The sequence below is a fragment of the Natrix helvetica genome (assembly GCF_964273705.1).
Source record: "Natrix helvetica genome assembly, chromosome: 6".
Taxonomy (NCBI): domain Eukaryota; kingdom Metazoa; phylum Chordata; class Lepidosauria; order Squamata; family Natricidae; genus Natrix; species Natrix helvetica.
In genome coordinates, this window is record NC_138553.1 from 85,865,163 (window position 1) to 85,878,482 (window position 13,320).

The window sequence follows — 13,320 nt, forward strand, 5'->3', positions numbered from 1 at the left end:
TTCAAGGTGTCAGGCCTGCAGCCATCTTTCCTTTTGGAACTTTGGCCTGCTACACTTTCTATTATTCTACTATGCATTTTCTATGGTGGGAAAATGGGAGGGGGGGATTGTCGGGAGTTAGATGATATGTAGCCATAACAAAATTCTTTCTAGAAAGCCAAAGTCATCCTTTGTTTTTGCATCTCTGCACCTGACCGGAACTGGATGGGAGGAATCTGTCTTTGTGGCAGTGGGAGATTGGACCATGGGATGGACTTGTGGGTATGGGGGCAAGATCTTGGACTTTCAACTGGGTGGGGGAAACCGGGAAGCTTTCAGATTCGGGTTTTCCCAGATGTGCCAACAAGGCTCTCTTCATAAATTGGGACTTTCAGGAATCCTTTGCCTTGGACTCTGATTTACTTTTGGATGCTATTTGGAACCCTGACCCAGGGCTGATCTCACGATGGTCTTGTATGATGGTTTTCCTCGTCACCCACTTGAAGTCAGGCAGAGCCCCTTGGATGAAACTGAACTCGGAGTATCAAATACAGAACTTCTTTTTTCATATAAAGTGCAAGTGAGCATAAACTAAGAAATGCTTAAAATTATATAATTAAAATCCTATTGATCCTAATGCTATTTATTCAAATGTACATTTGAACTGAAAAGTGTATACAAGATTTTTACTTAAGCATATTATATGAAACTTAAAATATTTAACTTGAGCTGGATCACATCCAATGGTATTTGAAACATTAGCCCAATATTTATATATTACAATGCTTTCATTACACTTGGGTCCAATATATCAAACTAATTTGGATAACTTTTTCATATTTCATCATTTATTTTAAGAAACTATGTTCATCCTCCTTTTGATGAATCTTAACTTTCCTTTGTTTTATAAAGTAAGCATTTATCTTAATAAGATCTGATTCCAACCGGGAATGTGAATCGTTTGCTTCCAGCATAAACCAATTATTAAATCTTTCTTTCAGCTCAGGTGGATTTTTGTTCTCTGTATCCGTGTGGTTTACAATTAGTCTGGTTTACCATTTTTTGGAAGCAGGTCAAAAGATGCCTGTACAGTCATTTGCTGGGAAAGAGTTGCTATAGTATTTCTTTTTATTTACGTTTTGCTTCATTTTTAGTATCCCTTTTTATAGAAGGGATCATAAAAGGGACGTTATAACAACGTCCTGTTTTGTCAAAAACGCACAGCTCCCTTCTCTTCTTTGTTCTGAAGAGGTCCAGGGAGCTCTGCGCTTTTGACAAAACAGGACGTTGTGCTTAGATTGTCCGTCAAGGCAGAGTCCAAAGCCTTCCTTCTCAGAAGGGAATTTCACTGAATTCAGTGACTTCTAGCCAGGTGGGTAGAAAATTTCCCCTTAAGTTCGGTAACAAGAAGGTCCCATATCCTCCCTTCTGGCATTTGCTTCTTCTGACCTTGCATAATTCAGGGGGGAGGAATTTGGGGCTGCCACTTAGGTGCTCCCTCATAGCTCTCCCCCCCCCCCGACTGGCTCTGCTCAGCTGGGGCTTGTGGGGGCTCCAGTGCAGAACAGGTGCATTTCTCTGCTTTAACTGCAGCATTGAAGCAGAAGGAGAATGGAGGGAGAGAGGAAACAAATCCTGGAAGGGCAACGGAAGCCCTGCTGCCTTTGCTTCTCAGGCAGTTCCCCACCTCCACCCCTCCGCTAACTCCCTTTGGGGTGGGCTATGGATGCAGGTGAAAAGGGATGCGGTGGCTCAGTGGCTAAGATGCTGAGCTTGTCGATCAGAAAGGTTGGCAGCTCAGCGGTTGGAATCCCTAGTGTCACATAATGGAGTGAGCTCCCGTTACTTGTCCCAGCTTCTGCCAACCTAGCAGTTCGAAAGTGCTGCAAGTAAGAAAATAGGAACCTCCTTTGGTGGGAAGGTAACAGCGTTCTGTGCACCTTCGGCATTGAGTTATGCCGGCCACATGACTACGGAGACATCTTTGGACAGCGCTGGATCTTTGGCTTAGAAACAGAGATGAGTACTGGCCCCTAGAGTCGGGAATGACTAGCAGCTATGTGGGAGGGGAAGCTCTATCTTTACCTTATGGCTGCAGGTAGGGTAGCAACCCTTATGGGATTGTTCCTGAACTGTAAAAATAACTCTGCGGCGCATTCACAGTAGCCATTGGGGAAAACCTTGCAAGAGATCCATAAATCTTCATAAAACAATCTAATGACAGTTGAATACCCTGTAAGGAAAGTAAATCTCATCTTCATCTGCCTTTCCTTGCCCCGGGAACAGGCAGCCCCCCCCCCCCCGCCTTCTCCTCCTGGAAATCAACCCTGGCCTTGGCTACTGAGGTGCTTTGTTCCTCTGTCAGTCAACCCCCTGGCCTTGACAAGATTGGCGTGAGATGTCTTTGCAGGGTTAATGCTCCAGCTGGCTTCCTCGCATTAAAAAGAAGGAAGGAGGGCAGCAGCTGGAAAGCCTTGGCCGGCACCCCCACGTCTCCCTAGGAGGCAGCCTGAGGAGCCAATGGGGAAACAAAAGTCCTACGAAGGAGATGCTTCCCTTGCAAATGTTCACATTCCTTCTGAGCTGAGTCGTGATGGAGGCCTTCCCAAGCAATGAGCACCTATCAAGGTTTAAGTGCCCAACTAACCATCTGGGAGAGGTTTCATACGTCAGTCTGAATACCAGAAACATCGGCCAGGTATGTAAGAGGGTTGATGTGTCTGGATTCCTGCCGTCCTACTGTGACTTCTTTAGTTCTTTAACATTGTGTGAATCCCAAGAATCGGTGTTTATAGCATACGCTTTATTCAATAAGCCATGATCAAATACATCAAATACAGCACCCCTGTGGTTTATTCCATAAGCCATGATCAAATACACCTTGGCTTAGCGATCTCTGTGGGTTGCATTTGTGTATTTGAGTACAAGGGATGAACTAAATTGATCCCAGCAATTTCTGCTATCACTACCTGGTTACTTCAGTTCTGTGCCTGAAAGAAGCTTGGGTACTGCTTGAATAATTGTACGAAAGAAAAACACAATTGATATCTACTTGAAACCTTGCCAGAAAAGTCGCAGCCTGGATGAACCGTGGAAAATGAATTATGCTCCAATTGTGAAGGGTGGAAAGTTAAGATGCGGCGGGAGGAGAAATCCTCTCCTTCTGGGGCTCCTCCGTGAGAGATTTTATACCCTGCAGCTCTCAATTCATTATCTTATTATTAATGGGATGCTAAAAAGGAGAGGATTGTGTGTGAGCGTATGTGTGTCTTAATTGCTTTAAGTAGGGTCGGACTTTTCTAAGAGAACGATGGCTGCAGGGAAGGGTGCCTTGAGCGACTTCATGTACGACATGAAAAGATTTCACTCGGGGAGAGAGGGATAATTGGCACAGACAGGATAGAAATATTGGCATCTGAACCCTGAACGGTCAAGTAGTATTCTCAAACTTCCACGGTGATAAATGTTGTCAGATACCTAAAAGGGCATTTGCTGAACATCTCCAGCTACCGTCTTTTCTCCAAGCCACGTCTGGGCACGTTGTCCACCCAGGGACCCTGGAAGTCTGTCTCCTGCGTCTGTTTTCCCTCAAACATCTGCAGGCAAGAAGGGACAGGGAGAGGAGCAAACTTTCCGAGTCATGTGCTCCTGCCCTCCTCCTTCAGTTGGGCAAGCAGGATCTTTTAGCTGAGAGAAAGAGAGGGAGGGAGGGAGGGAGGGGAGGGAGGGAGGGGAGGGAGAGAGAGTGTACCATTGAATCCCAGGGCATTGAATAAGGGCTGCTAAATTGCTGCTTTGTCCAGCCATAAATCTCCACCGGTTTGCATATTCGGAAGATGGGTGTCCCTTCCTTACGTAGAAGGGCTAAGAAGACACAAGAATTTTCTTGTCTCTTCAGTTCTTCAGTCCCTGGATTTGCCATCTGAATAAGAAAAAACTGGGGAGCACCGAGGCAACTAGTAACTGATTTCAGCTTATTTACACCAGTTGTGCAAGTGCTAGATGTGTACATTTTTACAGGTTTTTGATTCCTGGTTTCTTTGCTGCCCATCAAACAACAGTTGATCTCTTTTCCTTTGAACCTCCAGTGTTAAGAGGACTTTGGCAATAATTTCACCGCCTGTTTAGCTCACTCTCTGAAGCGGCAGCCACTTGGAAAGGCTTCTGTGTAGTGATGGGTGTGACGTAACTATTTTGGAGGCAGAGAGTGGGGCCGCAGTCATTTATTCCTGCTAATGATGAGTTTTCTCAACAGGGTGCCGTCCCATCCCTCAAGGTGGGAATGCTCAGATGCCTGGCAGTTGAAGCACAGGGGCGTCATTTAAAGGATTACCCAGATGCCGTTTGACGTCTTGTCATGCATTCTCTTCTGAGCAGGCTCACTGCTAAAGAACGGCTATTCCAACCACTGGAGGCTTTTTTTTCAAAGCAGTAGTTCAGAGTCTGCCCAAGTAAATATGCAGCCAACCCAGCTGATGCCAAGGTCAAAATGCACCAGGAAGAACAGGGATCAGGAAAAACATTTCTGGCAGCCTGAACACCAAAGAGAGGCTCTTGCTTTTAAACGGTGCAGGGGGGAAAACACACACACACACACACACACACACACACACACACACACCAGCTTGTCAAACCCCAACGAGATGCTCTTTCCTGGAAGAACATTAAGCTTATGGTGAAGATTGGTGCAGGGGTGCTTTAATCAAGAAGCCAGAAGGGGTGGGGAAGTAAACAGCCTTCCTCAACATGGTGCATTTCAGAGATTTTTGGAGCAAAGCCTGCAGAATTTCTAGTCAGCTTTGGCTAAAATTGAATTTTACCACTGCTGCAAAAGAATAATTTCCGAAGGAGGGAGTGGCAGACCATTGATTGACCAATCAGATGACATTGCTTGGAGACAGAGAAGTGCTTCTACTTCCTCTTAATGGTTTGGATTTAAATTCTTTTTGCGTAAAATGCAACTTTTGAACTCTGCGGGAAGAGTTCAGAATTGCCCTGTTCCACCTTCTGCCTGGACGAGCAAGTGACTAGTGTTTAAAAGTTGTATTCTTCCAAAAACATGTATTGATCCATCAACAGACAGATCATCTTCTGTGCATTTATCAGGAGTACAGGTGGAATATATTCCTCTAGTCAAAGGAAAACCTTTCCTTTGCCTGCCAGGCAGAAAGTCAAGAGCACTGGTGACCACGAATGGAGGCTAGGAATGATCCCATGGCCAGGGAGAGAAGGCTGTGAGGAGGCCAGGGGGAAGGCTAAGTGCTCCTTGGGAGTATCTGGGCCGTTATTCTCACTGCCTGGGGTAACGCAAGTGGATGCGTGTGTGTAATGTGAATGCTCTGTAGCTAATACATGCCTTTAATTAGATTTCATAGGAAATGACTCTGGTATGCAACCATAATGCTTCGTTTCTTACAGTCACTCAACCCTCAATACATTTGCATCCTTTATTTAGTTTGCTGCGAGAGAGCCAAAGCCTACGAGTGTGCAAGGGTGAGAAAATGAATCCATGGATCTTCTGTGAGGGGAGGCAGAGGAGCCACCGCTCTTCAAATCAAATCAAATCAAATTTTATTTGATTAGCCGCAACCCTCTCCCGAAGGACTCGGGGCGGCGTACAGTCAAAAAGATAAAATACACATAGGACACACATACATACGAAAAAACAAGGACAATTACATTTGTGCATGGAGGAGAGTAGACCTGCAAGTGAAAGACAATAAACACAGCTAAAAACACAGTTAAAACACAGTTTAAAATCCCCTAAATAAAATTGCTGAATTAAAAACCCCTCAGGAGCGTAACGAAGTTATGGTTGGGCCAGGCCAGATATTTGAAAAAGGTGGGTCTTGAGCTTAACACGGAAGGAGCGGAGGTCTGTAGTGGTCCTAATATCCGGGGGGAGGTCATTCCACAGGGCTGGGCCCGCCACAGAGAAGGCTCTGCTCCTAGGCGCCGCCCCATGACATTGTCTAGTGGACGGCACCTGGAGAAGTCCCTCTCTGTGCGAGCGAATAGGTCGTAGGGATGTATGGGGCAGAATACGGTCCCGGAGGTAACTAGGTCCTGAGCCATGGAGCGCTTTAAAGATCGTAATCAAAACCTTGAAACGCACTCGATAGACCACAGGAAGCCAGTGCAGCTCGCGCAGGTGTGGTGTCACATGGGAGTACCTGGTGCTCCCCATAATCACCCGCGCGGCCGCATTCTGGACCAACTGTAGTCTCCGAGTGCATTTCAAGGGAAGCCCCATGTAGAGAGCGTTACAGTAGTCCAGGCGAGACGTCACCAGCGCATGGGTGACTGTGCGTAGAGCGTCCCGGTCCAATAGGGGGCGCAATTGGCGCACCAGGCGAACCTGATGGAACGCCCCCCTGGCCACAGCTGTCACATGTTCATCCATGGACAGCTTGGCATCCAGGAGGACGCCCAAATTGCGCGCCCGCTCCACGGGGGCAAGTTGAATGCCCCCAATGGCCAGAGATGGAATTATCTGGTTGAACCGGGGAACCGGAACCCACAGCCACTCCGTCTTGGAAGGGTTGAGCCTGAGTCGGTTGTCATCCATCCAGACCCGTACGGCTTCCACACACCGGGACATCACTTCGACGGCCTCGTTGGGGTGGTTCGGGGTGGAAATGTACAGCTGAGTATCATCAGCGTACAGGTGGTATCCCACCCCAAAACCACGGATGATCTCACCCAGCGGCTTCATGTATGTGTTGAACAGGAGTGGCGAGAGGACCCGTCTTCGTCCTCCAGCAGCTGATTTGTGCCAACAATTAACTTGCGTTCTCAGAGGGAAGATTTAGAGCTGAGCTGCTTGCTTAGGTCTCCATTCCTGCCGCTTCTAAGGGGTCTTTCCCCAAACGAATGGGGCACCACAGCTCTTATTTAGGAACCTGGCATTTCTTCTGGCTGCCCGGTTGACGGCAGGTGGCATTTCTGGAGCACCTCTAAATAGCATCACTCATATTGCGAAGTACAAGGGGCAGGGCGAGAAATTAATCGAGCCCTCGGATTATCATCTTGTCCCTGTGCTGGTGCGTGAATTTGACATTAAACTGTCAAAAATTACCCTAATTTTCAGACAGCTAAAACGAAACATGAGGTGATATTTTTTTTCCTGTTTATTTTTTTTATTGTTTTAATTAAACAAAAAAAAAAACACAAAAGCATTCTTCATTACATCTTCCAGAAAGCATGTCGATTGGTTACAATTAAATTTCGTGCGTTACTACAATCATTCTTTATATTTCATTCATATTGAATTGTATGAATTGAATTGATATTTCCAAGCCTCTAGCCAATTTGCCATTGAAACAGTTCATTACGGATCTCCTTTTTCCAGTTCCTCTTTAACAGATTAATCAAGCTAAATTATTAAGCTCAGGATAAGGATCAGAAATGATAGCTTGTGTAATGAAGAGTTAATCGAGCCAATCAAATACATTTTTAGTTGCCTAAAAGGAGACTATTTTCCCGTCTGAAGCCACTGAAAGATAGAATAGATAAACAAAATGGGCACGCCGGATGTATCGGCAGTAGGATCAATAGCACAATTGTTAACAACTTCACTGGAACATAAACCTTTCTTTAAGGGATCTAAACCAAGAAAGCATAAAGGAAGTCAAATCTTATGTAACATTATAGTTAACAGTATGCCATTTTTTTAATCCTGTGAAATGAATAGGCTCCTTGGATAGGAGACCACCAGGAACTCCAAGGGAACAAGGCTAGGCTCGCCTTTTCTTCCTTATTACAACCGAGAAAACGTCGTGAATGTGAAGAAGTCACTGAGAAGAGCTGAGCTCCCTGCATGAAGGAGCTCCCTGCATGGTAGGACGTTCTGCCCACTTCCCTCCATGCTTTTGTCTATCTATAAAGGAAAAATTTAATGCGCTCCTCCTGCCCATTGCTCTATGGTCTATGGTTGCTCCGTTTCCAGTGAGGGAAATGAAGCCTCCGTCCTCCTTGGAGGGGGGAACTATTTCTGCAATCCTGTGCATATTGCAGCAGGGGAGACATCATAAGCCGGTTAGCTTATTGAATTAGTCATAGAGAGGGATGAGCAGGAAGCCCTGGGTGTAATGGACCGCGTTTTAGCGAAGTCTTTATATAAAAGGCAGAATGCGCACACTGAGTGCAACCGCACGTGTTTAAAACGGCTAAGATGTGCGTGCGTGAAATCCCACTTGCCATTTCAGGCATGTGTAAAAGTGCCATTTGGCTTTGCAGATATTCTGCTTCCTCCCATCAGCCCATGTAAATCAAGGGTTTCCAGTGTGTATTTAACCACGCCTGTGCCACTTGAAAACTTGGCACTCGTCAACTTTATACCTCGGCTGAGCATGAGGAGGAAATCCCAGGGCTTCCGGGATAAACTGAGGAGGACTGAATGCAGCCAGAGAGATCCAGAGAGAGAGGCAGCTCCAGTGGCAAAGGCCACGTGGGAAAGCCAGGAGCACCCTTACTCTACTTCGTTTGGAAGAGAAAGCTTGCGCCCGGGGCAATCGGTGCTTCCTAACTTTGGCGGGGTTTGTGTGGGAATCCCAGAATCCCCCAGCCAGCACACATCTTCTCTGAAGGGAAAGCAGGGCTCCCACTTGATTCCTCCTCTGAGCACAAACTGTATGGGTGTTCTCGTAGGATCACAGCGTGGGGAGGGAGCAGTGGGTCCCAGCCTCAGCCACTCTGGGAGGGCCTCAGGCCTGGATGGCTGGGGAATACTGGGAACTGAAGTCCACCCATCCAAGAACTGCCAGGAAAGGACACACAAACCCCTTTCTCCACCACCACCACCCCCGCCTGACCGGGTGCAGGGTCTGCCAAAGCCTTTTGAAGAGGTGGCAGCCTCAGCCTGAAGACCTTCTGGGAGGGCCAACATGCCACTTCATGAAGCAGCAGCCAACTCTTCCTCCTCTCAGTGCCTGGCCCTGTGCTCCAGGCTCCCTTCGGGTCCCCTGGCGATGCTCTCCTTCTGCCTGGCCTTCCCAAGAGGTTCCTTCCTTTGGGAGTTTCTGCAGTTCCTCCACCAGAAGAGAGAATCGGTTAAAATCTCAAGGATGACATTTCAGGACAGCTGGCAACAGACAGTATAGTTTTATGGGTAAAATAAGATGATGGATTATGATTCTTCCCCCCCCCCCCCACTTTCAAAAAGAGACACAAAATGGAAACTGCAGCTCTAATACTGTCTGGAGTTGGAAGTGGAGAAAAAAGCACAATTCTGTCCCCCAAACTCATGGAAGTATCTTTGCATGGCACGGACAATCGTAGGTCAGAGAGCACTGGGGGTGGGGGTGGGGGGAGGATAAGAATTCAGCCACTGAGATTATTAGGCACCTTCCGATGCTGTTTGACCAGGAGGGGCGGGGGTCTCAAAGTGGCCTGAGTTGGAATGAGGCTGGCCTGCCGATGACGCTGAGATGCCCCAAGGGAGCCTTCCCCGTCAAGGGCACTGAGTGGCGGAGGCTCATCTCGCATTCTCCGACTTCAGAAAGTGATCCCTTTCTCTCTCCATCCTGATAAGGAAGGTTGGGGTTTTTGGGGGGGGCGGGCATTATGGCTACTGGCCATCTTCCAGCATTTATAACCAACCCAGGTGTATATCTAATGCTGGGAACTTTTAAATCTTCTGTTTTACTGCTTTAACTGACTGGTTTGCATTGCTTCTGTTACGTTCAAATTCCTCAACATAAATTCCTCAGCATTGTTTTACTCCAGCTATTAGAAGTGCTTATAAGAAATAATTTAATATCCAATAATGTAGGTTATTCACAATCTGCCTCAAAGCAACAAAGCAATAAAACAAACCAATTACAACAGTTTCAAGGAACATTAAATTAAAAAATAATTAATGCTGCAGGGACAAATTCTTCCCCAGAGAGAGAGAGACTGTAAAATTGTAATGGCCGCCCCTGAAAAGCCACTTGTTCCAAGCCAACCAACCTGCTCCGTGCCGTGTACGTTTGGACGAGTCTTTTAAAGGGCAGAGAGGAAGAATGGAGGGGAGGGGGGGGCTATTGCCAGAGAGCATTGCTTCTCAGAATCACTTTCTGAAACCTGCTCTCCGAAATAGGCTGCGTCCCTCTTCCTGGCATTTAAACCCAAGTGGAGAACAAAGGTTTTTCTGCCGGTAGTTCTCCCCCCAGCCACCCCAAGGGGCACTGGCAACACGGCGGCTGATCAAAACACACAGGGCCACCACAGCCTTACTTCCCTCTGGTTCATTAAGCAAAGCCAAGGTCGCTAAGCGAACAATCACATAACCATGACTTATTTTACTTTCTCTGTTGACTCTGTTGTGACTCAGTCGTATCTGTTGCGAGGAGTGTGAATGGCGACCACAAGACCGCAGGATGCCGTGATAGTCATAAATGCAAGTCTGCAAGGCTGTTTTTCTTTTATTTTGTGTGCTGACGTAGCTTTGAGTAGCAAGTGAGGAAGACTATATTGTCATTCTCACAAGGCTCTTCCGTTTACGAGAGCAGAAGGGGACTCACTCCCCACCTTCACAAAATGGATTCGGCCACAGGATTACCAACTTCTTAGGCCAGCTTCCTCCACGGTAGCAACTTCTGAGGAACAGAAGGTCTGCCTACGTGAAGGCTGCTAAGATTGAGAAGCCCTGTCAGGCGAATCCTTCGCGGCTTCACCATTTCACGGTGGCCAATGCCTCCAATCTCCATTCTTTGGCTAAGACATTCTTTTGCTTTGCTTTATTGGACACTGAGGACTCCCTATAGCTTGTCTTATATCCTGCTGTTGTAATTAAGAGTTTTTGGGCCTCTTAAATTCACCTGGAGAGCAAACTGTGTTTACCTCAGACCGTTTGGATTCAGGATGAAAATCAAAACGAGGGAGCAGCTAATGATGGCAATTGCTAGAGCAAAGCAGCTTTCCAGAGCCATGAAAAAAAACAAATTATCGGTTTAGGAGTGACGCTTCTGATTCATATTGACAGCACGGTGAGGAAACACTTTCATTCAAAACTTTTCATGTTTTGGAAGTCTCCTATAGGAGAAGATGGAATTTCCTAATGACAGTACCAGAACTGGGGATGATTTTCCAAGTGGTTTCTGCTACTATGAGATCAATATGTTTTCTTTCCCCTCCCTTGTGAGTCAGTTTGCATTTATGTGCCAATTAAAATTTAATCGAGATGCAGGAAGGCTTAAACGTTTTACTGTCACGGAAAGTTGCCTTATTTATCTTGGGCTGAAGCCGCCCCTCTGGAGATCAGCCTCTGTACCCATGTTTCACCCATGTTCGCGCAGTGAAGCAGGATTGGAACCTGGGTGTGGGGGCAGCCCATCCCTCCCTCCATCCAGCATGTGGGGGTTAGCAGAATATTCTGGAGTGCAGCCCCTTCGGGCTCCAAAGAACTTTATGGCGATTCTCAGCTAGAGAGCGTTTGCTGTTGTTTTTAATTTGGGATGGAGGAATGAATGAAGGGGGGTGGAGACATCATCCTACATCTTTCATCCAACATCAATGCCAAGGCTGAAATCAACAGGCCCATCCCAATCCACAGAGGTGCAGATGGAGGCAGGCATCATGGCTCGGGGAGCCACAGACTCCCAACAATTCCTGGTGCTGCTTACAGTTTACAGAAATAGTTTCTTTGGGAACCTTTTTTTCAAACTCCCGAGCCTGGTACAGCTGTGGTTGTCCATGGAGAAATCCCATCCAAATGCTAACTAGGACTGGCCCGTCTTAGCTCCCGGGGTCACAATTCCCTGATCATATTAGCCATCATGATCCCCTCATCCGACTGTGCAATTTCACGCTCGTTCACCTGGGCCAGACTTATCCATCCATTCCAGTAGCTTTCTGCTATCCAGTTGCCTAAATTGCTCAGGCCAAGGCACCAGACAATTAACCTGGGAATTAACATGAATGTAACGCCGTCCTTTTTAAAAAACAACAACAAAGGGTGAGAGCTACCCATACGAAGCATGGGTCACTTATGTGGGCACTTCGTCTCTCCCAGCGCCTACGACTGATCTCATGTATGCTTAAGTATCAGCTCAGGAAAACACCCAGGAAGCATCATGACTAAGTAGGAGAGGAATGCCAAAGACACCCTTCCTTCCATCCATCTAGCCCACTTCTGCCAAGATTCCTCGCAAGATTTTTTGGAAAGAACTGATCTAAACTCTGCAAGTGGTGAGTTGCAAACTATAAATCAGCCTAAGAGTGAAAATGAAGTCAACAGAATTCGAACAGCCCTGGAATTACAGTAACTGAGGCCACATTGTCTTCAGTGGTGGGATTCAGCCAGTTGGCACCACTTCGGGAGACCCGGCTGTTAACTTTCCGAGCTTATCTGGTGAACTGGTTGTTGGAAGAAATCATTAGGGCAGAGAACCGGTTGCCAGTCCCAACACTGGTGGTTTTGGCTCTGTGGAAAACAGGTGCCTGTCGCGGCAAGCGTGGCACTTCACAGAGAGACCCTGAATTCACCGTCTTCTGAGAAGCGGACAGCAAGGAAAGGGGCAATTACAAGACTGTCAATCTGAACAGCTGCTTCTTGAAGGGATCCGAGGCGAATCTGATGAGAGCCTAGGAAAGCGGAATTCAGATTTTCCCTCCTTACGGCTGTCTGCAGGTGCCTGAGGAGACCAGCCAATGGGAGGCTGGCCAGTTCCCCCCCCGTCCCCCCCCCACTTCCTCGGGGCACTTCCTCCCTGCCTGAAGGAAGTCTGCCCCCTGGAGCATGCTTGCATTTCAGCTGGGAAAGCCCTACCCATTATTAATTATTATCATTTTTTTGAAGGGAGAGCCCTCCACCCAGTCCCTCCCCAGAGGCCATTCCTTTCTCACATTCTCCCTCCAGCCTCATTTCCTATGGAGAAACTAAACCAAGAGATGCAACACGCAGGGAGAAAAGTCAGTCATTGCTATTTGAAACCTAAAGGGCAAATAAAGCAGACACTGAAACTTCTAAGTGGATTGTAACCAGTTAGTAGTTACAAGTGGTAGTTGAAGTTAAGAGTTTTAGCTCTCACTCCTATTGAGTTCCCAACTTCATGTAATGATTACATTTCTATTACTTAAAGCAATAAATGAAGCATCTGTCAATCAAGGCGGCTTCCAATTTTCCCCAGAAATTAGCTTGGGACAGAGGGATGGAATCGGAAAAAGCAAGAATGGTGAAAAATGATTAAAAATGATTCCCATGCATGTGGCGGTGTCTAGCTAGTTAAATGGTTTAGCTGTTATTCTTATAATTCCCTGTCTACTACATCTAGGGGGGCATAACTAAAATTTTAGAACAGGTTGAACACCTGGGTGGAGAAAACTGACAAAAAATTTCCAATACTGCTTCAGGTAGAG